This window comes from Anopheles ziemanni, chromosome 2 (genome assembly GCF_943734765.1).
Source record: "Anopheles ziemanni chromosome 2, idAnoZiCoDA_A2_x.2, whole genome shotgun sequence".
Lineage (NCBI taxonomy): Eukaryota > Metazoa > Arthropoda > Insecta > Diptera > Culicidae > Anopheles > Anopheles ziemanni.
The window spans coordinates 74,058,269-74,072,369 of record NC_080705.1 but is presented as its reverse complement, the minus strand read 5'-3'; the positions used below and the strand labels follow the sequence as shown (position 1 = coordinate 74,072,369).

At 43.9% G+C, this 14,101-nt stretch overlaps 1 protein-coding gene across 3 annotated transcripts in view; it reads right to left on the bottom strand.

Moving 5' to 3' along the window:
* LOC131282417 (longitudinals lacking protein-like) overlaps window positions 1-14,101 on the bottom strand; it is a 67,166-nt gene that overhangs the window by 5,663 nt on the left and 47,402 nt on the right. The window lies entirely within an intron of this gene.

The window sequence follows — 14,101 nt, the reverse complement described above, 5'->3', positions numbered from 1 at the left end:
AAACATCGAAAACGTGATAAAAATTGCATAGCAAACTTTTACTCCATATCAAAACTAGAAAAAGAAAGCGACATTGCATGAGGTTGACTGCATTGGTGATTAAATTGTAGTTTGATGTAATGTAACATTATTGGGGCATTGGGAAAAAATATTACGTAGGTGAATACACAATTACGAACAGAATAGTATCATGAAATAAGGTTGACTCTTATGGCGATGATTTTTACAAGCAAAATGGAAAAAAGCAACATTTCGTTGGCCGAAACATGTGACAAATATTTACAAAATGTGTGCCTTTTCAATTGCTATCCTTTTTATGGAAATAATTTACACAAAATGGCATGAGATGGGTTTTAGAAAACGATCTTTCAACATGTACACTACGTGGGACAGTCAACAGACTGACGATTCAGACGGTTGGTTATCCACTTATGACCGTACAAATGAGGTGCTTGTTTCCACTATATTACCCCTCTTCACACTATTAGGAACACCGCGTACCAATCCGACCAACCAGCCCGAGATCTTGTTTACAAATCTATTTTTGTTTGTTGCTTAAGTCTCTTAGAACTACCCTGAATGTTGTTAGGCGACCAAATGGCGTTGAGTGTGAGTTCGTTACCAAAGGGGGAAGGAGAAGATACTGATAGGTGTTGGCAATGAAGGAATTGAAAGAAGGGGGTAAGCCAGAAATGGAAGATGGAAGTTGCAGTCAATAGCATAGACACACATTGCAAATGAGAAGAGCATGATTGGGTGTTGGGGGAATGAAAAAAGGATACCGATGATGGGCACACAGCTGAATATTGACAGGGGAATTTTATTTACACTTTCTGTAGCGATGATCAAGTCTGATGGTGTAGTTGCATTGTGGCGCGCGCGATCGTGTATGGTGAAATAAATGGATGATGTAATGAAGATAGATGGATAAAGGCCAAACCCGAAAGCAAATGGTTGTTTCGATATTTCATTTTATTTTACGGTAACTGCAAGAAGACATTCGAAATAGGCGGAGAAGAAGTGGGAGGGGGAAGAAACAGATTGTAGCATAGCAAATACGCGATCACTGATCCCCGCAGGCAAAGACGATCGAATTCGAACTTATTTTAATACTTTGTTGCCTTTTCCTCGACACCAAGCTGTCGTGTGTATCAATCCAGCAAAGGGCGAGTATATTCATTTAGCCGACACACACACACACACACGATGGACACCTTCGATCGTATCTTGCGTATGTTGTGCAACTGGCTTACGACGTGATCGTGGCGTCTGCAGCGATATGTACAGTGCGCACAGAACAATCATGGGCCGTTGTCCACACTTCCGCGTGTGGAGTGTACTGCCACGTAGGAGTGTACTTTTTTTTCGTAGGTCGTATCAGACCCTACACCGGTACCAATTCGTTGGTTTATTCGACTTGGGTGGAACGCTCGACGCTTCTGCCGAGAACGTTACATTTCTGACACTTTTTTTCTTCCGTTTCTCGGCTTCCTGAAGGGGGCTTAATTAGATGCTTTGTAGTTTCCAATGTCCACTTCGTAGTAGGTACTGTCAGTTAAGCTAGCGAGCGACGATGGTTCTAACATTAACGAGTCCCGAGTCTCTCTTCCTTCGTCTGCCATAGGTAACAGAATCACAGGGCATGAAGCAAAACCGGAAAGTAGAAAGAGAAAAAACAAGAAAAGAATGTTATTTATTAGAAAAGATGAACACTTGAGTATCGTTTGTTTAACAAACAAAACGCTACCACCAGACGAAGTAAAAACAGCACAGACAAAACATTATCAGCGTAGATATTAATACAAACCTTCACGAGTAAAGTAACCATCGAAAAGATTGACTAGAATCGAGGAAGACCCAAAAAATCAGTTGCCCAAACCCACACGAACACAGAACAACCCAAGGTCTAGTAAGTTTTTTTTTGTTTTTTTTTTGGCATCAGCTATTCCTGTATTCTGTTTATCGTTTGGTACTTATATGGCGATTTTCATTACTTCACTTCACTGACTACGGTTGGTTTAGAGATTTCGTTTTGTTTTGTTTCCTATTCTTCAACAACGGCACCTTACAAAAACCATTTACACAAACCTACCAGCAATTGATTTCACCGTTTTCCAACGTTTATTTAATCTATCCTGCGTTTTACTACTACCGGCTATATAATCGTATGATTCTCACTGCACTCTCAAACATAACAACAACTGGACGTGGTAACACACCACACCACAAAGAGTTCCATGAGGTTTTATGACATTTTTAATGTATATATGTATATGTATATATCACACATTCTACTAGGTAATCGTTTCACCTTTTTTTAACCAAAGGTATATTTTGTTTGCTTCCCTTCCATCATTCCATATTCAGGACTAGATTTTTCGCTAAGGTTGTTCGTTGAAATTTTGTTGTTACGTCAATTTTTTTACATTGTCTGCTGTTTTCACCTTTCCCTTTTTAAGGATCTACAACACGTACTAGCAACCAAAAAGATTTGAAACTGACAGACACAGGACATTCGGCCTCACGGTACGACTGCGAATCTTTGTATGCCGTGGACTTATCATCACTGTTGACTCAACCTTACTAAAGCACCTCCCCAACCACCCTTTCTCCTTCTCTACCTAAACAATAAATAACAATTTCTTCTCCCCCGATCCTCGCACGACACTCCAACGCAAGACTCGATAATCACTCGTTCGCGGTGTGTAAGATAACTAAAACAACACACCAGAGCATAACAATAATAGAAAGAAGGGGGGAAAACAGCTTGGATCCAAGGGGGTTTTCCGTTACCGCAGATGATATGTAAGCAATGATCGAGATCGTTCACCCAAGTATAACCCGCAGATCAGGTGGCTTCCTGATCTTGGTGCATCGTTTCCACAAGCTGAAACCGAGAAAGAAGACTAGGCGGGGGGTGAAGTGCCGGCTGAGAGCACTTATCATAAGAGTAGATCATACTGGACACAACCAATCTGCGAGTGTGTAACGATAAAAATTAATAACAAATCAATCGCATTACCGATCGAAAGATGGTCTTTTTGTTTGGCAAATATATGTATTAGCAGAGAATGGTGTTACATCAGAACAACACCTTCTTCTACCGAGCATTTTTTTTTGAGCATATCAGCGCAACACAGCAACATCGTTCAATGCAACATCAGCAGCAGTTGAGTGCTGCTGCTGCTCGTGCTGCTGATGATGTTGCTGCTGCAGCAGTGATTGCTGTTAGAAATAGTACTTAATGCAAACGCCAGACTCAAGGTGTCGTTTTAGGTGCGACCCTTGCGAAAACGCTTTCCCGCACATGACGCAACGAAACTTCTTCATGCCACCACATTCGTATCTGTAACGAGAAAAAGGAAGCAAGCAAACGTTAGTCGGCTTAAGTTGGGAGACAACTCTAGAAATGAACGATCAAAAGATGGTTCGAATTTAAATGCTGCAAGGATGAGATGAAAACGAATATACACACTCCACCAGCTGGTTGATCGACGATCCTCACCTGATGTGCCGCTGCAACGAGCTGGCGTCCTTGTAGTTCTTATCACAGTTTCGTCGCGGACACTGGTACCGCCCGCTGGCGTTGAGAAACTTGGACAGATCGGAAAACTTCACGTCGTACAGGAAATCGTTCAACTGCAGCTGGAGACTCCGCATGGTGCCACCACCGGCACTACCACCACCGGCGCTACGGCACCGACTGTTACCTGCCCCGGTGGCCGTCACCGTTGTCTCCGATGCCCCTGCCGCTGCCCCCGTCGACACCAGCGAGCCTGCCGGTGACGTTTTGAAGGACTTCTCCATCAAAAGCCCTACAGATTAGAAGAAATGAAAAACGAATCCGGAGGGACCGTGTTCAACAAGTAACCTTTGCGCACACTGAACAGAGAGGCGTGACACACACACACGCACACAGAGACAGTTGGGTGGGGTTCAAGGAGGGGTGGAAAATATACTATTGTAACGACGACGACGACGACGATTGAGAAAACAGTAGGATTTTTTTTCGTGTTTTAATCTAAACTAGATCTAATACACAACGAATGGAACATCAAGTGAAAGGGACACAGAAACAATCCCTGCGTTATGTTGTAACGGTTGTGTTCAAACCAAAAATTGAAAACAAATATCTGTAAAGATCCATTTTTAATAACTTTTCGCTTCTTGACCACGCACCACAAATATAAGAATTTTCTTGACGAGTTGTTTGTTGGTCAAACAAAAAAATTAATGAATGTTTGTGTGTGTGTTTGTGTGTTGATGGTTTTCTTTGCTCTCTATCTCTCCATTAGAAAACACTAAGCACTAAGTAAAGCGACACTATTATTAGATCCTATCATCATGAAATGAAAAATTGGATATTCACGTGAAAGTGTTATCGATCATTTTTGCTAGCAGATGAAAACAAAAATGGCAAACAAGCCACACGCAATAAGGACAAACCAACGGCGGTGGTAGGAGGGCCTGGCGCTTGCCAAGATCTTGCAAAAACAATAGAACAAAACACACACACAATCGCGAAAAACCATCACACGCATGCGTGGGTAGACTTTAGAGTTGGAATGTGGTTTTTAACGGATTAACTAAAAGGACACTTATGGCGGTGTGGTTGTGGTGGTGGTGGTTGTGAGCAGAGAGCGAGTACTAGCATTTTTGTGATGTGTCGTTTTTATGGGTTTTTTTGTTCAGCAATTGGCGGCGCGTACATTATCGTACATATTTACTAATCACTAAAAGAACACGCTAGTATTTCTATCGCCTCTATTATTTCTGGCAGCTACACACACACACACACACAGAGTTTCTGGTGAAGAACCACGTGTGCTTCTCTTAAGAATGGGAAAAATTAACGTTCGCAGAGGCCAAACAAAAATTACATAGAATGATGATAATGCTGCTGATTTTGGACAGAGCCGAAAAGAAATGAACTGCTACCGAATTAGCTGTATTTTTGATGAGAAGGGAAGCTGGAAAAAAACTGAAAAAAAAAAAAATTTGGTAATTAACCGTTCACATAAACTCGACACATTATGGCCTACACCCATCCCCGATTCCCGCGTCTACCCAAAAGGTTATGATAGGGAAAGGCCCTCTACGGCCCATCATAATGGGGAGGGGTTCGTCGTCCAGGAAATAAAAAGTCGTCCCACTTGGGAGACACATTGGTTAGTTTTTGCTTAGGAGTTCATCCATAAAATAATTTGGCGCATGTTTATTGGTATATGGTTCATTGTTCGCTTTTTTACTCGCTTAACCTTTCCTCTTTGACACTCTCCCTTCTCTATTTCATCTATGGTTTCGCACTCGCTGCCCTGTCTAGTAAACCTAATACACTAAAGAACTATAATATCATATATGTTATCGCCACAAAAGCAAAAGAAAAAGAATCTCTCTAGGGTGACTCCCTTTGGCAACCTCCGTTCGCCGTCACTTAGGGCACTAAAGGAAAGTAAGAGAACTAACTTAAGTGGTAGATGAAGAAAAGTGTTTTTGTTTAAGTTAGGTTTTCGATACACAGCAGAAGAAGATAATGAGATGAGTGGTTTGCTGTTTTGAGTAAATGGTAAAAGCGCTTCGTAGGGCAAATATCGTTTTCATTATTACTTCTAAGTAGCCGTTCGGTTGTTGGACACACGCTTGTCTGTCTTGTGCGAATCATGGTCCCACCGCTTTGATAGGTGTCCCAATACTTGTCAAAAAAAAGATACAAAAAATATATATGGCAATCTGTTATCGTTCACCACCTCGATCGTATCTTCGCAGTGATGTAAAGAATACTAAAGTACGTACAATATCATTAAAAAATTAGTTATATATAAGAGATCTCCTAAGCCTTGCGCATAGATCGTCATGTAGTAGAAATAATAATGTGCGCAGTCACGTTTGTCCTGTTGTACTGGTTGTAAAAAAAAAAGTTCAAAAATTAAAAGCCAAACGATATCCGACCGAATGGATTTTTCCTAACGCTAACGCCCATCCCCCCTTTTCTTCCTATCCCTGACAATGTTACACAACCTAGTGGTGGCTTGAATGGCAATATTTGTTGAATTTGGTATAAAATAATTGTATCTTCTAGGTGTAAAAAAAAAAATCTTCCCTCGCGGTGCCTCATAATTTCTTGTAAACCATACCAAAGTTTCGTTTCGTTGGAACAACACACTTGATGGCACCAAACTCCTTCGCTCCAGTGGAACACGGACACTAATTTGGATCAATGATTTGGTATATGACGTACGGAGGAAGTTCCTAACCGCAAATGGCACGTGAAAGGACTTCAAAAGACGGAAGACACACACACGCGCGCGTTTTAAAATCGTATCACTTAGTGGTGTGTCATTAAAAGGTAAAGAAAATAACTAAGACTAAGTACGTAGACAAATGAACGGTCTCGCAGAAAACTGGTGCCGACGCCACAAAACGCGAAAAAATACAATAAATCATGAGATACAGCTTAAAAGTTGGAACGTATCGTTGCGATTGAAAATGAATGGAGGTATAACCCTTTGCGGCGGCAGTGACAGAGACGTGAGACGATAGAGAGCAAGCCAGTTTGTGACAGTGAGTAAAAGTTCCGACAACACACACAACACACAAAACGATGGCCAACGATCCCTTATCCCTTGCTTGGCGAACGAAGCAGGAATAGTTGGTACTTCTATATCCACAAATGGCACGGCGTAGTGTTTCGTCAGCGTTAGTATGTCACCGTTCTGAGCCAGCGTATCATACTTGTCTCTTCGTCTCCGTCTTTCCTATCAATTCGCTCTGGCAGGCGCTCATTGCATCGGCGTGGGAACATTCTTCAGTGCGTAGTCGAAGAAGAGATTCTTGAAGTTTTGGTACATCGTCGACTGCGCGCCATCCGCGTCCGTCATCACCTCCTGCTTTACCATGAGCGCATCGACGGAAAACTTGCCATCGGCACTGTCATCCGGCCCATCGCCACCGTTCGTTGCACCAGCGGCAGCAGCAGCGGCCGCCGCTGCAGCCGCCGCAATGGTGGCCAGATTGCCCCCACGGCCTTTGCCCTTCGCCATCTTGACGTACTTCTGGTGGTGCTGTTCCTCGTTCTCGGTGCCACTGCCGGAACCGCCGGCATCACCATAGCTGCCACCACCGGTCCCACTACCGCCACCACTAGCACCCCCACTGCCTCCACCACCGCCCGGCTTCACTATCGGGCCCGGGTCCATCTGGATGCCGTGCTTGGAGGCCATGTGGCGCACCAGGTGGTACTTGCGCCGGAACTTGGACTCGCAGTGATCGCAGTGGAACCGGGGCGGAATGCCAATGCACTCGTCGCGCATGTGCCGCTGCAGGTGCCGCTTCCGGAGGTAGCTCTTGTCGCAGACCGAGCAGCGGAACCGCTGCAGCGTGATGTCGAGGAAGTTACTGTACAGCAGGTTGGTGGACATTTTATAATCTACATAGTTTAATGAATTATTTTGTCACCCGATTTCCAAACGACGATGGTGTCGATGATGATAGGTGTAGCGATGCACGGTGATGATAGTGATGATGATGATGACGACGACGACGACCACACATATGATCGGGGGGTATGAATTAAATCACACACACGCACACAAATCATTTTCCGAATCATGCGCGGCCCAAAACGGAAAGGAAAACCAAACCGGAAAGGTCACCGAAGGAAAGAAAAAGAAGTGGAAGAGAAAAGAAAACAACAAAATGATACTATCGGCTTTGAATGAAACCCATAAGGATAACGACAAATGTCTTCTGCTCAGCTGCACGGATGCACACACTATCCTCTACCTAAGAAAGATACTGCTCTTTGTTTTTACTTGAAAACTATCTCTCATACGAATACTGGTAGTTCTTTACTGCTCGGTACACGTACAAAACACCCTACGGTGCCCCTTGCTAACGGGGACGCAGAGGTGGGAAACTGGGGGAGGGTTCGACACACATTCCCAGGGTAATAAACCGCCACAAGGCGGGGGTGTTCGACAAGAATCGCAAGGGAGCAAACAAACGAATAAAATGAAAACAGAAAAAAAACTAAAAATATGGACAAACACAAAGTACTAAACTAAACTAAAATCATACTAACTAACGTCGATTCGAACGAACAGTTGTCGTTTGGAAAAACAGAAGGGCGACAGCCTCATTTGTAACGCTAACCGTGCAAAAACGAAAATACAAAACTACTCTATACTGGGTAACAACTGAACAATTCAACTAAACATAAGAAAAAAATAAACTATAAAAAATGTATAACTGCTTAACCAGAGATGAAGGACAACGAGAAAGAACGACCGGTCGAAAACACGCATCGATGGGTGAAAAAAAATAGAGAACATTAAACGAATAGGCGGAAGCGAAATTTGCGCGACCAAGACGGAGATACACGTTGAAGGAGATCATATTGGATGTAGTTCACAATTGAGAAACGGACTATTCTGTACCACAGTTCTTGTATTCTTCTCTTCGTTGTACAATTGCTTTTTATTAACTAGTTTCTTTTTTTCCTGCCGTTTAACAGAGCTCAACAACATTAATTTTTTTTTCTTACTGAAACCACAGTAAATTCTTGACAAAAGCGATCCCGGCTTTTATTTTCCGACTTGGGAAAGGTGGGAGAGTTACACAGTGCGGATTTCCTTCCGGCAACTTTATCAATAACAAAAATTTCCAACAAACAAGGAAAGGAAGTTGACCCTTGACTCCACTTCCATTGAGATTCTACAAAGGCGATCTTCAATACGATCGTGTGTTTTACCAGATTTTACACATTCTTCTTGTGAATGCCATGCTTCTGCTTCAGGTGTAGCTTCAAATCGTACCGCCAGGAGCAGGAAAATGAGCAGTATTCACACCGAAATCGCTTGCTACTGCTGGCCAGGGTGGCGGTGGACGTAAGGCTACCACCACCAGCCCCGATTGTGGCGCTCACATCGGCCTGTAACAGGCCAGAGGTGACGACTTTAATTCTCCCACTAAGCCCCCGGAGTGCTCTACCTCCGCCATCTTGGACAACGATGTCACCCAGCCGTTTGCTACTACTGACAGCGGCGTCGTCCTCGGTGGACACCGGGGCAGTAGTTGTGGAAGGACAGGCGCATGCACCATGCGCCTGATGTGCGGCCAAGCGGCAGTAGCAAGAATTCACTCCGTATCGCCGACCATCGGCCGCTTTCTTTCTACTATCGCCACCAGTGTCAGCTGGCATCGACCAGCACGAGGACGACGAGGAGGATGACGAGGAGTTTTTCTGCGCCGGTGCTGGCTGTAGCGGTTGCCTCTGATGCAAGGATGCTGGCGACGTTGCGAACGTCTGAGACCCCACCACCACCGGCAGCGGCGGCGGTGAAGTAGACGACAACGAGGACGTTAGCAACAACGCTTCGGTGACAAGACTGGTGGAGTGTTGGTGGTGGCTGTAGGCGGACATCATCATGTCGGTAATTGCACCTACCGAGGAGAAAAAAACAAAGAGAGGGAGAGAGTGGAAAAGGCACTGATGTGTTGTGGTACAACGGAAGCGACCCCTAAGATTGATCTTTTTAGCGATGTGATCTGATCTTATGACCAAAAAATCCCACAGCGGAAGGAAGTAAATAGACGCCCCTCCATTGGTGGGTAAAAATTACACAAAATATGACTCTTTCTTCTTCTCTCAAATGAATTAAAATATTCGTTTGACGTAAATAAATTAAACTATTGCAAATACTTTTAAAATGCAGCTCAAATCTGTGTGTGTATTTGTGTAGAGGAGGGGTTGGGGAGAAGGAATAGAAATCTAAGCATAAGAAAGTTTCCTCCCACCGTTCTCCTCCTTTATCCATTAAAAATCATATAAAAAAAGGGAAAAACCAACACTCATTACAAAAAAGATCGTGATGTGAGCGGGCCTTAGTAGTGTGCGCCAAAGTGCAAACAACAATTGGATGGGGAAAGAAAAACAAACACAGCCAACCGAAACAGAATTAGAAAGAGTGATATAATGGAATATTGAAAATAAAACAGAGGAAAAAAAAAGAAAAGATACAACCATAGCTTATGATTTATGCTTTTTGTTTAGCACAACAAGAACATGGGGGATGGAAACAAGGAGTTATCCAACATGAACACCATCCATCCGCCTACCCACTCCCCCCAAAGGCTGAGTAGTAGTAGAGTCTGCCACCATACAGCGAAAAGTATCCTGATTTGTGGGTGGGCGTTGTGTTTGGGGAATTGTGTTTTGTTTGGGGATACAAAAGGGATATGCAGAGAAAACAAAAGAAAAACAGGATGCATCGGTTAGGAGACACCACCAGGAATACCCCTACCTATACACATTACATTAAACGCTCCGATACCGGCAAGTGTGCCTTTCTGTACACCACAATCTGTGCTCTCTTTCTCCCTCTCTTTCTCAACGTCTTAAGTAGTTCTACGAAGATAACTAGTGGATTTGCTTTGTACAACCAATATGATCTCGCTTGGACGTATTTCGCGCGTCCCGATGTCACGGGAAACAACAGACAAGTAGGTGGGGGCCAAGAGAGAAAATGAACAGAAACACAACATCTACAACATCCAGGGGAATTCTCTTCTCAACCGGACTTGATCGAAGGCTTGATTCGCAGTGGTTTTTTTTTGTTTCAACAAAATTTCTTTTATTATCTCTGTAACCGTTTTACAAATATGTGGTGTTTTTGACGCTTGCAGCAAGTGATTCCCTGTGTTCCGCGACTATATTTACATTTCGTTCTTCTATTTGCGTAAATAACCACAAAAAACTCGCATCGCTCTCCCACTGCGCTCTGCTTTGTTCGTTTTTGGTTCTAAAGGATTGTTCTACTAGTTAAGCCCTCGCCGGTCTCCGATCCTTCGGATCAAGTAGTTGGAATGTCCATATCCACCCACAATATCTAAGTTGGGTGGTATTAAGTGTCCACTTGGTGGTGGTTATAGTATTCCTCCTCCTCCTCCACCTCCTCCATTACAGTAGCTTCACGAGGATTCGAAGCCGGTGGCGGCAACGAAGGCGGCGGCAGCAGCGGCCGCACAGTGCGATTTGGTGTTGGAAATATGTGCCTTCAGGATGTCCTTGCGCGAAAAGCGCTTGCCACATTTGAAGCAGCCGAACTGCTTGGCCACACCGCACTCGTACTTCATGTGCCGTTCGAGCGTGTACGAGAGGGCGTAGGCACGCGGACATCGGGGACACTTGAAAGCGGACGGTGACGACGCTGACGAGGAGGAGGAAGTATTGGAGGACGAGCTGGCCATTGCAGTTGAGCCGTGCGAGACGGTGACAGCGCCACACCGTCCGCTGGTGTCGCTTCCGGCACACATCATACCGGGACAGTTGGAACCACCATCACCACCAGTGTCGATTGCAGTGCCACCGCCTTCCTTCTCTTCACTCCCGCAGGTCACTTCCAGGCGATTCTGAGCTGCCACCGCAGCGGCCGCACGCAACGTCGCCTTGAGGAGCCGCTGGGTGCTCGTGCGCGGACACACACTACTGAAGTCGCACACCGACGACATTATGCAGGACGGTGCCATTGGCGGTGGCGGCAGTGGCAAGTGCGTCTTTGTCTCACTCTGGAGCAGGCAGCAGGAAGAAGGTCGTTCGCTGTCATTCGAGGTCGATGATGCTGTCCGCGGTTGGAATGCTAGAAGTAGAGAACAATCGTGTCGCGGGAGTTCGCGGACCGATCGCCGGGTGGGTGGAGAGAGAGAAAAGCGAACAAACGGGATAACTCGACCTGTTGGTACAACCAGGGGGAAGAGTGTAACGGTGTAGCATAATATAAGGATAAAGGGAGGAACGAACGATCGAACAGACGAACTAACGAACGACCGAACGCACATACACACAAACGCACACGAGGACGACCCGTGCTAGCACACATACACACGCACACACACGCGAAAACACGGCTTGGATGAGGCAAAACAAATTAAACAACTCGGGCATGGTAGATTTTCGTTGCAGAACTCAAAGGATTGCTCGAGACGACACGACAGAAAAAGGACGAACGGAAGGGAGTGAAAAGTATAGGAAAGGTTTAAGCCAGATGAGTGTGTTTGTGTGTATGTGGGTGGCAGGGTGGAAACATTAAATTGGATTTCAGATAAACTATTCTTTCCACTTAAATTGTGCAGTAAGAGAATTCTACACCTTAACTGAAAGTTCCAAAAATATGGCGGAGTCTGCTATAGTCGTGATCGCGTAATGGAAACATTATTTACAGTTTATTCAAAAATATAGCATATCCAAGAGTTACAAAAGAGTAACATAAAATTTAAAACCAAATCAACGATCTATCACCACTAAGGATTGCTCTAAAAGAGAGTTGAGTTTTGTTGGAAACGAGAAAAGATACGATCCGCGATTTTCAGAAACAATATTTTTTCAATACTTTAAAAGTGAATAATTGCCGACACAGGAGAACACACACCCACACACCCAAGACTAAGGGAAAGGCGGAATTAGGAAGGCGATTTAAGGAGCAGAGAGACTTTTAACAAGATTCAGTTACAAAATAAAGTACACAAAAAGGACATAACGAATTGTAGCAGTGTTGGCGAGTTTTTTTTTGCGAGCGAGCGTACGCATTTCTCCTTTAGAAATGGATGATTTGGACAGAACACTTTATCGGGTGACAAAAAAACATGACGTGTGGTGGGAGGATTATGGCGGGGGTATGGAGAAATGTTAAAATTGATTTTTGAAGAACAGAAACTTGAGAGAATTGTGTGCTTTGGGGCAAAATAGTATCACAATAACTCATAAGAGGAGAAAATAACCCGGAGGAGCGCCAGTGATAGGGCAAATGGAGGCGACTTTTACTCCTTTTTCTACTCGAGAGAAACATATGCTCGCTGGTGTCGTAAATTGCAATCGTTAAAGGAATTGGATATGCACCATTAAAAGAGACTATTCTTGGCCGAAAAATTCCCCCACCAGACGAATGTGATATTATTATTACCTCACTTTTCACACCCACAGCCAACGATTACACCCAAATCGGACAACAATACAATCGCACACGTATTTGTTTTTGTTTGATTTGTAAAAATGTTCATAACTTATTTTATTGACCTTCTTTTGTGTTGTTACTGCTTTTGCCCCGTTTCCCAACATATTTCCCCAATCTAATGCGAGCCTCCTGGTTTTTTTTATGAGAAGTAGAAAAATACTTGTCGGCAATATGTGGTTTCTGTCATACAATCCATTTTCAGTTTTTTACTTTCGCCGACGATCGTTTTATCAAAACCGATGAAGTTACACCAAACTACCCGTATCAATGTTATTGCCGGGAGGAAAATCTGAGGAGAAACAGAAACGGTCCAAACACTCCTTGTCCCCCGTGAAAATGTGCATGGAAAATAGGGCGGGGCGCAATTCAGGCCCAAACGAGTACCATAAAATTCCACTCTTCACAAGGATTTTATAATAATCCCCACTACAACACAGCAGAATAGAAATGCAAATCAGTATGAAGTTGTTTCCTTGACCTATTGATGGACGGTAGAACATTTTATACGATCAGGGATCAGCCTTTCGTTTTGTAGGTAATGTTATATTGAGACCATAAAAATACACATTTGGAAAGTATTTTCCAATGATGTGTCCTGACCTAATTTGTGGTGCTCTCTGACAAGGATAATTATCCTGGATAAAAACAAACATAGGACGCACATAAACAGCGTAAAAGGAAATACCCTTGCTCCTAAATGATCAGCTTTAAACAATCACAAAGCATCGCCCGCAGCTCCAGCCATAACGAAAACATTCAATTTTGAAATATGCAAATGAAAAATGTTTTCAAATAAAAAAGCCTCCGATGGTTTTGTGCCATTACAATCGTTTGCCATGCCTACACAATATACTCAACATAGGCATATACAAAACAACGACTAGAAAGCGTGTTGTAAACTAGACAAACCCTTCAATTCATGAGAGGCAATTCAAATTCCTACCTAAATTCTTTACCAATCGCTGGCAAACTTGCAGAAAAGATTCCCAGAGCTCCCCCATAATGGACCGAACTTGCAGCGCCTGAAAGCTGTGATGTATCTAATAGGACAATAAATGTCTACCTCGGGCGGCACCTTGTCGCCGAACGAGGCA